The sequence below is a fragment of the Lycorma delicatula genome, chromosome 13 (genome assembly GCF_047948215.1).
Source record: "Lycorma delicatula isolate Av1 chromosome 13, ASM4794821v1, whole genome shotgun sequence".
In the NCBI taxonomy this organism is placed as follows: Eukaryota; Metazoa; Arthropoda; class Insecta; order Hemiptera; family Fulgoridae; genus Lycorma; species Lycorma delicatula.
In genome coordinates, this window is record NC_134467.1 from 15792678 (window position 1) to 15808814 (window position 16137).

Genomic DNA, 16137 nt, shown 5'->3' on the forward strand with positions numbered 1-16137 from the left:
ATTCTAATAATGGGCGACTCAAAAAGTACTTCACAATTCTAAAAGCATATAAAAATTTATTTAGATAGATTCGGTTGAGGTCTCATTTCATAGTAAAACACATCAGATTTTGACTCGCATAGTTCATTAGAATTTAGCCACCTTTGTTGTTAGAAATAGATACATTTACTGGTGTGTAACATGCTCACTATGTTTTGGTTTCATAGTTTATTCACCAATTGTAGTTCAAAATAATTTCTGTAGAGTACGGTAGGAAGCTTCCTAGTACGCATACAATTTACTGTTAGCACCAAACTTTCATTACGATAAATCGTTCTGTTTAACATACAAAATCACCAGGACGCCCACACATCCCTGAAGCTACTTTGGAAAAACTCAGAGAAATCGTTGTTCATAGTCTGAAGAAATCAACTCAACGTGCATCATATGAGACTGGCAATTCCACTTATGACTGTTTGGCGCATAATATGTAAATGATTGCACTTCATCCAAACTAACCGTGGTTCAACACATTACAGATGATGAAAACGTTGCTCAGCTGCAGTTTTTTATGGAAATGATGGATAAATGAGGAAAAAATGATACATTTTTAGTGATCAGTCAATGTTTTACATTAGTGGCAAGGTGAACACCCATGAATGCCAAATATAGGGTAGCAGAAACCCTCATGAAATCTTGCAGTACATTCATGATAGCCGTAAGTTCAATGTTTTTTGTACCCTAAGCAAACAGAGACTGTACGGCACCTTCTTCTTCAACCATAAATGGTATCCGTTTATCTGGACATGCTTCAAAATTTTCTAATTCCTCAGTTAGGCTATGATGACCACGATGGGACACCATTGCTATCAGTATAATGGGGCACCACTTAGAAGTCAGATTTTCTCGAACTCTATTCCCAATTGGTGGATTGATCCCGCTAGATTTTTTCTTGTGGGATTTCATTAGAAATTGGGTTTATGTACCACCTTTGCCTGCTGATCTTGTATAGCTAAGATTTCAAATTAACACTGCAGCTGCAGAAGTAATGCCCAACTTACTGGCTACAATCTGGAATGAAATCTACTACAGTATGTCACATTAGAAATGTAAGCCACATCGAACCAAAGTGAATGTTGGGTGACAAACTTGAAGCGTTTTTTGATGAAATGAGACCTCATCCGAATCTGTAAGTTATCTAAATAAATTTTTAAATACTTTTAAAGCTGTGAAGTCCTTTTTGAATCACGAATTGTTCCAGTGAAATAAACCTATAATTCTTTTTAATTTTATTTTTAAATACAGGATGTCTCATATAAAACAATATTTTGTTTGTTTGGATTAAGACACTGTTGATTTACAGTTTGAATCAAATATGATCACAACATGTTTATGGGCAAGATAAATACTGAAGTAGATTTTGGTAACACAAATTTCAACCGATAACTTCTTTAATAACAATTTATTAGTAATCGTTTGTGAATATACAATCAGCCGTTTCTTGATTTCAGTTACCATGTTAAAAATATCAGACAGCTTTTTGTTGTTAAATAAATCTGAATTAATAAAAAATCACAAGTCTTACAACAATTTAATCTTTATAGGAACTGCAAATAAATAAAGCTTCTAAATAAAATTGGTAACTATAAACACAATTTAAATCTAGTTATGTTGTAATAAAAAAACAAAATCAAAATATATCATACGGGATCCTGTTTGAATAAGATAAAAAAAAAAAAAACAGATAAAAATTTTATCATAATTTTCATAAAAATAAATTTTTAAAAACTTCTGTTTTCATAATATATTTTAATGAAAAATCTAAATAGAAAGAAAATCTTAACTACATTACAACTTTTTTCAACTATTATAATATTAATTGATTAATTTTATTCTAGGAAATAGACAAGAACTGATAATTAAATGATCATCACAAAGTTTCATATCATTCATTACTTTTTTATTTAATTAAATAAATAAAAATACTGGTTACATGATACGGGTCGCTAACAAAATGAACTAAACAATACAAAATAATTTAATTCATTTACTCTGCTTGCTTGTTTTAATGTGATAATTTATTCTGTACTTTTTAACCTCAATAATTAATGAACTGAAATTGTATCTATTTAACTTAAAAGGTCACTTATTGAAATGTCACACTGTTCTTTACTTTAAAGAATATAGACAGAAACATGTACACGTACTGTTAATAATATTACACATATGTAAACAATAATTAGAATGACTATAGAAATATTTAATATTCAATACTCGCATTGATTTGTTAATATCAAACTGACGTGTAAATGTTTTATGCAAGACCATGAAAAATGTTTCTTACCAATTTGTAATCATAATTAATACAAATTTATTGAAGTAAAAAAAAAAACAAAAAAAACAGCTGATGGTCTGGAACATATTTCCGGTGTACCAGGTTATGGATGAATATTCAAATAGACATATAAAACTTTTATTTAAGACCATAAAAAAACTGTAACCAATTTGCAATTATAATGAATAGAGATTTATTGAAAAAGTCAATGTAAAAAAAAAATCATACAACTGACCTGGTACATTTTTCCAGTGTACTAGGTTTTAATTGGAAATTATTTTATTAAATATATTTATTTATTTTTATATATCATGGCAGACCATCTAATAAACAATAAACATTTTATTTTTGACATTAACACAGATTTATAAAATTAAGAAACACGATTTAAATTAAATATTAGAAAAATATTACATATATAAATATGAAACAAAACTTCAATCTAATAAAAAAACCATCTGACAGTGTTTGAAAGAGACAAGTCTTATAAAAACCGAAACGGATAGCAGCAATTATATAAATTCATACAAAATTTTCATTATTTTAGAATTTTTATTTTAAAATTTTTATTACACAGTATATCAGAACTATTTCAATCATGACTGAGAATGCGGGATGATCCTGGAAAAGCACTTTCATGAAAAATTAAAGTAAAATATATCTTATCTCAACTCCTATATGAGGTGTTTCATTTAACAAAATTTAAAATAATATTTAGCAGTAAAGAGAAATAATATAAATCTGAAAAAAATAATATATATATATATATATATATATATAGAACATATCACACGCCCTGGAACTTTCATAACCAATTGTACTCATGAAAATAATGGGGAAAAGTTCATCATGTAAAAATATGTCCTAAAATGCTTCATTTGTGAGTTACAGCTAATGAAAAGATTTCACTCAAATTTCAGACACTATGGTAAAATGAGGACCGTACTAAAATTTTTAGGACATTAATTAGTGATTTCTTTTGGTTTTTGACCTGAAAAAACAAATAAAATAGATCACAGAACCATATCTGCAGTAGTTTTTTTAGAAATTTGGGGTGAAAACCATAGACCGAGGTAAAAAAAAACCCGTTTTTTATGTTTGATGTACAATAACTTTCTTAAATGGGTACTAAACACATAAAACTTTTAAACAAAATTTGTGGAGAATATATATAAAAAATATTATAATATTAAAAACTGTTACATCTGAAAACTTCGAAAACAATTGGATGCTAAATAAGGAAAAACTTAATTTCTTTGATAAAAAAATAATTCCTTAACGATAATTGTAATTTTTTCAGCATTTATAATAAAAATTATAAATTTTTAATGAATGCATTTAAAATTCACTAAAACGGATCTCCAACAAAAAAATAAAAGATAGATAATTCTAGGGTTAACAAATACATTTAGAACTAACGAATCAGATGTAATTTTTTAATGGACTGATTGTCCTATTCCTCTAATCACATCTTTCCTTCCTTTGATAGAATACAATTATATCAACTGATACCCTCATTACAACTACGACACCTGATGACAATATCCAGTATAATCTTTTAGCCTCCGGGACCACTGCTGGGTATTACTTCAGAGGATGAAATGAAATGGCAATTTTTATAGCATGTGAAAATGCCATGCCTGACTGGGATTTGAATCCAGAACCTCTGGATGAAAGGCCGAGATGGTACCACTCACACACCATGAAGGCCGGTATCCAGCGTAGATTGGATATCGCCAACAATATAACTACTTCTTTATCAGAGGGCTTCGCAAGGAATAGCGACTCTACCTGAACCAGGAACAGTATTTCCTAACAATTGGTTACATAAAATATTGTATTAAATGGCAGAAAAAATTAACTTTCTATTCCTTCTAAATTTTAAAACTATTAGGTCGTTCTACTTTGTTCATATGCAACAAAAAATTTTGTTCATATGGGCAAATTGTTCTAGTATTTATATAAAATTTTTACCAAATAAGTTAATAAAATATCTAGAACCAATCAAAAAACATAAATATTATTTCATAAGTACAATATTATTAATTTTTTAGAAAAAAGAAAATAAAAAAAAAAATCATATAATGGATTTGTGCATATGCGTTTATAAAAACTGCACAGATCGTATGCAACATGCATGCACACCTATATCTAGATGCATGTTTACTTTTTTAATGAGAATACAGATAATGTTATAAAAAAAGTGAAAAAGAATATTATTATTGTTACATTTAATCAATAATTTTCATTAAAATTAAGTTTTAACTGTAGCATATTGTACAGTTAGAAACTTTATTAAATCGCATGTTGAATATTTTAAATTAAGTGAATACATGCAATGAATAAAATACTCCATTTAACAAGTAAACATAATGTACAACGTGACGGCATCTATAACAACAAACTTTAAAAAAAAAAATATATATATATATATATATATTTTTTTTTTTTGTTGCTAAAATTCGTATAAGTCATATTACATATAACAATAAAAAAAATACTTTTTTAATGAATTATTCACGACATAAGCATAGGAATGTAATATAAAAAGGACAAGCCTAGAACCTAGAACTTTCTGGATGAAAAATGAAGACATTAAAACTCTACCACAAAAATTAGCAATATAAATTCCAGAAAAAATTTAATACACAAATGGAACATCCTGTATTATAATAAAGTATAATAACCCCTGCGAATTACAAATAATTAAAAAAAATTGTATTCCTGTGTTGTAAGGTGCTAAAAAAAAAGAACACAACCCTCTCTCACCAGATCTAGCTTAAAACTCTTTTTGATTTCAAAAATAAAAATAAAACTTTTGGAAGAAAGATTTGACAAGGTAAGAGGAATCAAAAGCTATTACTTTTGAGAAATCAAAAGCTATTACTTTTGAGAAATAACTTCTAGCAATATTTTCAAGCATTAAAACTTCACTGAGAATTAGTGATGTATCAATAAGCATGCAATAACGTTAAAAGAAAACGAAATAAATTATTTTTTTTTGTGATTTTTAATAAATATAAAATATTTTCATATTGCTTCATATTTATTTATTTCTGGCTGTCGCAATACATCCATAATAGTACTTAATGGAATCCAACTGATGTACCCCTGTTATATAAATGGAAAATTACAATGATTCTGACAAATTTACTAAGAAACTCTCGTGGATCATCAGGAATTGTTAAAATATAACATGTCGAAAAAAAAGAATAGTAATTAATTCTACCAAAATCAATTACATGAATCAACCGACACATATTTTATGATCTGGAACTAGAGGATAAGCCATAGACTGCTGGATGGATGGCCATAGGTAGATGATAAGCGAATTAATTATCTATAGCAACTGGTATTCTGTGTAGGAATGAATGTTTTTTTTAATCTCTCTACCCAGTTTCTCCCTTAGATTAGTCTATTTCACAATCGTTTCTTGCATTCACATCAATTATAAACAAAAATAAAATTTTTATAACTGCTAAAGTATATTATAATACAACCTAATTTTAATTGGGGTTCAAGGTGAAAAGTGTATGGTTCAATTTAAATTTTACATAATTTTCAAGAATGGTAAATCTGTTCCTTCAGGAATCCTGTACATACTTATGAGTAGTTTTTAATATTTTGAGGAAAACAATTTTTTTTTTTGCAGTATATATTTGTGTTAGTCACTGTGGAATCATTGATCAGGGTTGAGCTGTTCCTATCCCGGATACCTAGGTAAATGTTTCCCAATTCTCAAAGGGATCATGGGTAACCTGACATTGTCAGGTTATGTGCAATATAATTTCTCATCATTTATCTATCTTTCTAATTTAATCTGTTTTCTCCCAGTTCTATCCAGTAGCTCTAACCAACCTGATTTCATTGACTGTCAGCTGGACAAATCGAATAAATTATTAAATAATATAAGTGAGATATTGGGAAATCCATATTGACAATTCCAGGACTTTTAAAGCAAGTTTATGGTTTGTGTAATTTTGTAGAAAGGACTAATACAAGAAGTTTTTACTCTAATCAATAGGTGTACGATAAACTTTTAAATGTGAACAGAGTAAAATCAAATTGTACTCTTTCTAAAGTTACAATAAAATACTATGTTACAGATTTAAATTTTTTTAAGTTTAATTTATTATCTTTTATGACCGCATAGGATCACTTTAGTCAATCCATTAACGATCTCTTTGATGGGACTATTTGGGCCTTGCAATCCCCCAAGTACTTTTTCATACATTTCGATCTTTGTGCTCTTTCTAGTGTTGAAAATATTCATGTTGCGAGTTTTTTCTTCTGAGTGTGAAAACAAGTGTTTTTGTTCTTGATCTTGTTTAATTTTATCTATCTGTGGTGTCTTCTGGTGTAAGACCAATTTCCTTCAGATCCTCTCTTATTTCTCTGATCCATCTGCATCCTGTCTTGGTATTTTTCAAGTTGATATTGTACTGTATTAACAGTTTCAGAAGTCTTAAATCTTGCATCCTTGTGATATGTCCAAAGAATCATAGTCTCCTCTTTCACCTGATATCAGTGATAGGTTCCAACTCTTTGCATACAACTTTATTGGACACCACTGCCCATCTTTCTGATACTTTTTATTGATGCAGGTTCTTCTAATTCTTCTTTTGATTTTCTGGACTCTGTCTTCGATTGTCCGTTTAGGTAGAAGATTGTTTCTGCTGAATAAGTGGCTTCTGGTTTTATAACTTTCTTGTAGCGTCTTATTTTTGCATTTATTGATAAGTATTTTTTATTGTAAGTGTACCAGATTAATTTTTGAGATTTAGCTAGTTTGTTTCTTCTTATTTTGATCGAGGTTTTATCGTTTAGGTTGTTTGTTATTATTTCTCCGGGGTATTTGAATTCAGTAACTATTTTGATTTTATTACCACTTACATTTACTTCTTTTAATAATTTTGGTTTTGAGGCATAATTTCTGTCCTTTCGAATAATGTTGTTTGCTAGCAGTGCTAAGTCATTGGCAAAACCAAAATAGTTTGATTAGATTTTTTAGCCTATTTTTATTACTGGGTGGGCACTTCTTGAACCATTCCCTCATTACCACTTCTAGAGCACAGTTGAATAACAGTGGTGAGAGCCCACTGCCTTGGCACAGTCCTGTTTCAATTTCAAATGGCTCCCAGAGCTTCCCTTTGAATTTTACCTTTGATTTAGTGTTTGTAAGAATCATTTTTATCATGTTTATTAATTTCTATGTAGTCTGAGGTGTCTTAGAATTTTTAGTAACGATTCTTTATAGTTTGGAAATTTTATATCCAAAAAATAAATAATTAACGTTACAAAATTCTGAAATCAATATTTTATTATAAAATATCTATTGAGTACTGCACTAATATTCTATCTATATAAGTATTTTATGAAATGTTTAATCAATAACTAATAAAATAAATAATTCCAATATTTATATATTTAACATAAAACAAATTTACTAAAATAAATATTCTCATGAGATATGTTTACATTTACTATGATTCCGTCACGTAATAACATATTTAATTTTTTATCATAAACAACTGATAAATATTCAACGCAAAAATAATTATGAGAAGCACTTTAAGTAGTATATAAAAATTCTAGATGCCACAATACAAAAAAAAAAAAATGCCCAACCTTGATATAATAAAAAACATTTTTTTATCTCAATAACATATGCCAGTATTATTGTTTAAATTAAATAAATAATAAATTTTAAGAACATTCTACAACAACAATACAATTAAAAACTCTAAAATTTAGATTTATTGAATCATTTAAAAATAAATATATACAATAAATATTATCTAAAGAAACCAATAATATTTCATCAGAAGAGAGCAAACTGAAACAAACCAAAAGAATAAAAAAAACTGTAGGAAATTAAGGGCAGAAAAAACTGAAAAGAAACAGAAATGAAAGCAAAATATTACTTCATATGATCCTCAGTTGGAAAAAAGTTATCTTAATTCAACTGCTACATAAAAAATTGGAAACTAAGGGGACAAGAAGGCTTTAAAGAAAGAACAGAAGGTAAAAATTTAAAGAATAGAATTATTTAAAGAAATTTTATTACAAAAATTATTTTATCATTTCACCTTACTTCATTCTACTTTCTACATTTAAAAGTAATATTTAATTTACTTTTTATATTTTATTTTTATTTCAAATATCAAAAGAAGCACAACAGAATAGTAAAACCACAACACTCTTCATATTCCTTACTAAACCTGACATGCCATGATTGTTATTTTAAAAATAACTATCATTAATGGAAGTAATTTACGACTCATGTCAAACTACCCATAACAGTAACATTAAAAAAAAAATTTAAGAAAATAGCATATTAATAAAAATATTAAAATGAATCCAGAGAAACAACATTGCGAGACTAGTCCCAAGTGTGAGCTAAGACTGTGTAATGTAGAAATATGTATCATATTTTTTAACTAAGTTTTTAAATAGATTTTCAAGAATTTTTACTCTAAAATAGTATTTAAATTTATTTTGGTATTTATTATTCAATTTATACAAACATTAAACAATAAAAAATGTCAGTACTATGCAACAAATGTTGATACAAAAAATGAAATAAATAGATTATTTAAAACGTGTTTCATTTAAGTTATATTAAAAACTTAACAATAGGTTCATAATTATAAATGATATCACTGCCAATGTCAAGGACAAGCTTAAGGGCAAAATATTTAATGATTATATTAAAGTAATTACAACATCAGATATTTCTGGCATCTTTCATTAAAACTCTACAATTATATCAAATCTTTTTAAGTCACATTACATTAGTAATAAAATTATAATAATTAGTAATTATAAAAACATTAAAAAGAAATGACCCAGTTTGTTTAATCAACAATTTATTTAATACATAATTTTTTTGTGCATAAATTAAACTAATTTCTAATAATAAATACTAAAAATATATATAAAACTATTTTTCTTTAAAAAATATGTCATTAAAAAAAAAAAACTCGATACTTTGTAATCTATAAGTGAACTTATAATACTACAACTTTCCTATATTTAACCATTGGTGCAAATTTCTATCTAAGAGTAAATAAGTCGATCTGGAAAAGTCAATAAATCGTCATTAAAAGTAACAAGCATTCTACAACAAAAATACTTAGGAAAATAAGAAATGAAATATTTTTGTACTGTATTTTTTAAGAATGAAATACTGTGCCGACCCATTCAATAATCTTAACAAAAGACTGGCTATTTTCAGCATTATAGTGATCCAGTTCACCATAACGTTTGTAGTTTACATCATCATTATCTATGTAATTTTCACATATATATGTTAGAGCTGAATTGAAAAATCAGGTTTATTGCAATGCGCCTGGCTAATTGGATATTATTCCTTTCTTTTTCATGTTTAGCCTCCGGTAACTACCGTTAAGATAATACTTCAGAGGATGAATGAGGATGATATGTATGAGTGTGAATGAAGTGTAGTCTTGTACATTCTCAGTTCGACCATACCTGAGATGTGTGGTTAATTGAAACCCAACCACCAAAGAACACCGGTATCCACGATCTAGTATTCAAGTCCGTGTAAAAATAGTTTATTAATATAATCTAATCAAACTTAACTTCTGCTCACTTTGTTGTGAGCGTATATTAACCTACACTCAGCAAGCGTAGGTAAGTGACATACTAATATAATAGAATAATCTAATTAATTCAAGAATGAAACTCTGAATTCAACACTACAAAAAAAAAGAAGAAGAAAAACATTTTCTGCCTCCACCCTATTATTAAGGTTTGAATAAAACTAAGCACCATCAAAATGTATCTCAGCTGCTGGACGAGTTAAATTGTGTGAAAAAATTTAATATTAAGTTTGAGATACTGGACCCATAAAATCCACATTTTCCTATCGCCTTCATAGATTTTGACCAAAATTAAGTGGAATCAACGCTTCATAATAAGAAATCATTTTGTTTCATTCAAATCTGATCTGGACATATCAAGCAAAAACAGGCAATCCTAAACCTAAACCTTCTGTAATTTTCCATGCTAAAATCGTGTTTTTTTTGTTAGGGAGAGAAACATTAAGATCTCCAAAAAACCTTGACGTGAAAAATTTGACCCTTATATTCTACTCAGAGTACAACTGTATAGTCAGATAAGTAGAGTTCCTTTTTTTTTTTAAATTTAAATCTTATGAAATCTGAACTAAAGTAGAGTTTAAATAAGTAGCTGGTAATTTTTTTTTTTGTAAATTATAACTAGACGTCAAAAGTCAAAATAAATCTTTATTTAATAAACAAATTAAAACAAATGTTTAAGGAAAAAAGTTTAAAAAACTTTTTGTTAAATTGGTTTTTTCCTTAAACATTTGTTTTAATTTGTTTACTAAATAAAGTTTTATTTTTTTACACTTAATCAAAAGCTATTACTACCATTAGCGACAAAAACAAAGCTAACAGCATGCAAATGTAGCACAAAGTATTTTTAACTGTGATTTATTAAAGGAATAATTGTTGTATTGAATCTGATTTCAAATGTTGGTGTTTTATGTAATTTAATACTTATAAATTATCAGATTAGAAGAAAAAAACATCAAGACAGGATGCAGATATATCAGAGAAATAAGACAGGATTTGAAGGAAATTGGCCTTACTCCAGAAGACACAAGATAAAACTAAACAAGAAAATCAAGAATAAAAACCACTCACTTCAAAACTCAAACATAAACATGTTTGACACTAGAAAGGGGGCACAAGGATCGATATGTATGAAAAAATACTGGGAGGACCACAAGGCTCAAATAGTCCTATCAGAGCTGTGGATAATGGAGTTACTAAAGTAATCCTTTGCGATCATAAAAGATAATAATAATAAATTACCAGATTTTTCTCTTCTTAAAATGATCAACTATTAGATTCATTAATACATTAAAGCATTTTGAAACTAATTCAATTTATAAATTTTGCATGGTTTTCTTTAATCTTTCCAGATAACTTTTACAGTAGTTCCATTATACATGAAATTTTAATTTATCCAATCTTACTTAGTATGATTAAAAATATTAATATTTTAGATATCATAACGATATGAATAACAAGTTTCCAAGTAAGGAAAATGAAAAGTGAAGTAGTTTCTCATTGCCTTCTTTACTAAGCCAAATGTAATATTATATACAAGCATAGTAGATAATCAGATATAACTTTATGTTCACTGTATTGAACATCGTTAAAACAAACGATAGAAAAATCAAATCTGATTAATGCCGCTTATATTTCTGATGTTTTATATGTGTCAAAGCTATAATTAAGATAATATTATTAAACAATCAATTTCTACCTATGGGAAATAATTAAATTGTATAATAAGATGAAACATTACAAACAGATTTGAATACAATGTTTATTTTTATCTGATGTATTTTTTCCTAACACAACTTAGATAACAATTATTATTATAATTATAAAAAAATATTACAGAAAATCATTATGTGAAAGGGTGAAGGAAAATCATGACTATTTCTCCTTGAATTCTTCTGCCATAAACGTTTTGAAGATTAATTCATGTTGTTGTTTATCGCAACCTTTAGACCTATTCCCAATTCTCAAGTACTATCAGCCGTTCTGAATTCATTATCAAAACTCTTACACAAGACTGAAAGCTGGTATTACAAAGTAAAAGAGAATAAGAAGTTTCAAGAACTGCTTGTGCCAATAAGTACTAATATTATTATTATTACAGATTTATTGATAAGCATTTTCTATACAAATTACAATATTTTTAACTTTTTTTCCCTTATATTCATTCCCATGATTTTAATTGTTTATTTATAATAGTATAAAATCACATTTTCAATTACATCATTTGCTATAACGTCAATTAATATTTTAATTAATTTATCTATACATCATACATATCTATGATTAATTCACACATAAACTTGCTTAAAGTTTGTACACTAGGAAAATTAATCAGAAAGGTAATTATGTATAGTTATAGAATCACCTCTGATTTTCATGAAATTTGTTATGAATCTTATAAATTATTCATCAGAAATTTGTTATAAATCTTATAAATTATTCATTATAATTTAAATTATTCATCGGAAGCATCTTTCACCCAAATTCTGTCCCTCATAATTTATATACGCCCCGAACCAAAATTTTATTATTTTGCACTATAAGCTGAGAAAATAATTTTATTTCAGTTAAATTTACTCAAGGTTAGATTTGTTTAAGTTGAGCAAAAATCTTAACTTAATTATGTAAATGACAAAAAGACTTATAAAAACTAAGCTAACCTAACTTTCTTTGTCTGTTTAGCTTTCAGAACCATCGTAAGGTATTAATTCAAAGTTGAATGAGGATGATATGTATGAATGTAATTGAAGTGTAGACTTGTACAATCTCAGTTCGACCATTTCTGAGATGTGTGGTTAATTGAAATCCAACCACCAAAGAACACCAGTATTCACGATCTAGTATTCAAATCCATATAAAAGTAACTGCCTTTACTAGGACTTGGAACACTGGGACTCTTTACGGACGACGCATTCACCACTAGACCTACCTGGTGGGTTTTATAATATATGTATTTATCTATAAATTTTGAAAGATGAATTAATTCACTACAAAAGTTTACAAAAATTTATATATCAGAATATGAAAATAAAAATTTATGATGTATTATAAATGTTTGACTGGGATTTGAACCCTAAACCTCCAAATGAAAGGTGAAGAAACTAACATTATACCACGGAGATCAGCAATATTTATAATTTTTCTTTATGCTTTATAAAATTCAATAAGAATAAAATTTATATATAAGTAATAATCTATTGAAATTTCTGATACTGCTTATTTTAGATACTTGATACACTCGTACATGGTTTTTTTAGACTGAAATGCCATGAACAAGCACAAGATTTTACCTTATGGTTCTATAGGCTATTAAATTACTTTAATAATAGTTTTTTTTTTTTAATATTATAATATAAAAGTTTTTTGCAAGTATGATTATAAAATAAATACATGTAACAAAAAAAATGTTATCAGACTTTATTATTCCATTTAGAAATATTTATATAAAAAGCAACTTTATTTTAATATTAAAAATAAATAAACTGAAATTTTACAAATATTGTTAATACTTTTTTAAAAAATAAAAATTTGTTTTTTAATAAAACTGAAACTAACAAAGATAAATTTTGATATATGTATCATAAAATGTTACTAATAATTAATCAAAGGTCATTACAACAGCAATCAATAAATATATATAACTGACAACACTGCAGAAATAATATTGACAGTTTGATATAGTTATAAAAAAAAAATATATATATATAGTTAAAAACGTGAAATATTCATAAAATAATATTTAATTTATAAAATTAGCACTGTATAAAGAAATTTATGCGTTATTAAACTAGAATATATGTAGAAAAAAAAGAAAAACTCAAGTTACAACATTTTTTTTTTGTAACCTTAAAAATGAGATTTTTAATCAGATTTTGTTTTCGTCATTAACAACAAGAAATGAAACTGTATCTAGCATTGTATGTTAAAATTTGAGTGAGCTATGAAAACTGGTTTTCATAGCTTCCATTTTGTAATGCAAATTAATAATTTTGGCAATTTTAAAAATTATTTTCTAGTAATTTTTCTAAAATTAATTATTCAACAAAAAAAAAACGCAAAGTAACTAAACACGTTTAAAAGGAGATTATTTAAAAACGACAAAAGTTATTAAGATAAATGTGATACATCTAGAAACGGTTTTTTTAATAATCTATTTAACCTGGAATTTAATTATTTTTTAAATCATTTATAAAAAAAAATCCTCTTGATTTTAAAATATTAAGAAATTAAAAAAAATAAAATTTTTTGTAACTATAATTTATGATAATTAACGGAGCGTATAAGATAACAATCATATACAGGTAAATTTTATAATAGATAAAACCAAACCGGGATGTGAACCTATTGTTTTCTGGTTTTAAGAATGATATGATATAACGTTCTATCAAATAGGTTGATATATATTCATAAATAGTTTGCTGACCTAATCGAGTTATAAATTGTACATAATATAATAATAAGGCAGATTAGAACTTTGCTGCAAAAAAAATTTATTGATTTTTATTCTTTTTTTTTTTAAAGTTGCAACAATTAAAGTTATTAGTGACTTATCAGTGTGAGTTAACTGTAACAGTAAATGTGTAGTCTTGAATAAACTCCGGCTGACCATTCCTGAGACATGTGGTTAATTGAAATCCAACCACAAAAGAACACTGGTATCCAAGATCTAGTATTCAAAACCAAAAACTACCTTTATTAGGGTTTGAACCTAGAACTTGACTTCGAAATCAGCTGATTTACGACGATGAGTTTATCACTAGACCAATTCAGTGGTTTTTTTTATTAATATTAATAATAATTAAAAAGTAAATATTAATTAATCTGATATATTTACTTTGGAAAAAAAATACGCAGGAAATTTTCATGTATTCTAATTTTACTTAAAAGTAATCATTAAAATTCAAAAAAACTGTATCTACATGCAGTAAGCGAAATTTTTATTTTTTGGAAAATGAATTAAAAAATTATAAAATAAAAAATGATTTAAAGAACTTAGAATTTTTTAATCATTTCAAGAAACTTTAATTTTGGAACTGCAGCACCCCCTATTATTTCCACTTGATATTATCAATAACAGTTACTATAATGAGTCGTTTTTTCTTTATACTTGTAAAATATATAATCCTTAAAGCTTAATATCATCCCCCAATTTATGAAAAACATATAAAAATATTTGCATGGAACTGTGCACTGCACAGTTCCAGCAGTGTGGTGTTTGGCTGTGTGGGCATGTGCACATAAGAAGCTGCATGCAAGGCTGCAAGAGAGAGAGCACTAACGCTCCTGCAGTGCTGGTGGAAAGTAGTTTTTTTTTTTATTCTGTGTGTGTACGGAACATTCCTTGTTAGTTCCCTTTTCTAGTTTGGTTGGTGAAAGGAATATAAAAGCGGTTTAGTTGTTTTTTCAGTAGCAATCAGAAGATGATGGAAAGCAAGGGCTCTTTGATTGCCAAATCTGTCCAAAAACGCGCAAAATAAAAGGTAATTAGTAAAAACTAATTATGTATTTGTGTACATAGAAATTTCAATTAAGCACTGCTGAACTATAATGTTTTTAAGCGGGCATTTTATTAAGTTATTATCTGTATTTTGAAATTTTACTATTTATTCAGTTAAACCAGATATGACCTTAAAAAGGACCAGAAAAAATTTTTTAAAGCAGCACCCCCACTAATTTTAGCTATGAGCTGCCACTAGTCTGGAAATCTTTGATTCTCGAATCACTTTTCTAAATTTATCTCTTGACTTTACGCAGACCCTTAGAAATGTCTAATGTTTTTAGATTTGTTTCTATTTCTTTAAATCGTTCTGTATTTGTGGCTCTCTGTTTATGTAGAAATTAATTATTTGTTTTTTTTATTCTGCATAAATATCCATCAAACTATAATCCAGATTAAGTCCCCTATTTCTTCTGTATGTTTGTAAATTTATTTTTCACTTTTCAATATGTAAATTCCATATTCATATTTTGGCCCATAATTTTTTCTTAAAATTCTTTTTTCTACTTTTGCTACTTCTTGTTCTGAAAAAATTTCAGTCATCATTCTGCCCCATCCCAATGATTCTTGTATACAGTTTTAGCGTGCCTCAATTTGAAGTTACACGACAAAGTTTAATTGTTTAATTGTAAATAGATTTTTTTTGGTAAATAGTAGATGATTTTTTTTTTTAATAGTAGCATAAAAAATTTTTCAGTTAATCC

General features: G+C 27.0%; 1 protein-coding gene across 4 annotated transcripts in view; it reads right to left on the reverse strand.

The window, feature by feature from the left end:
• The window catches only part of Hecw (Hecw ubiquitin protein ligase), a 284709-nt gene that overhangs the window by 18560 nt on the left and 250012 nt on the right, over positions 1 to 16137 (reverse strand). The gene's annotated exons all lie outside the window — the stretch shown is intronic.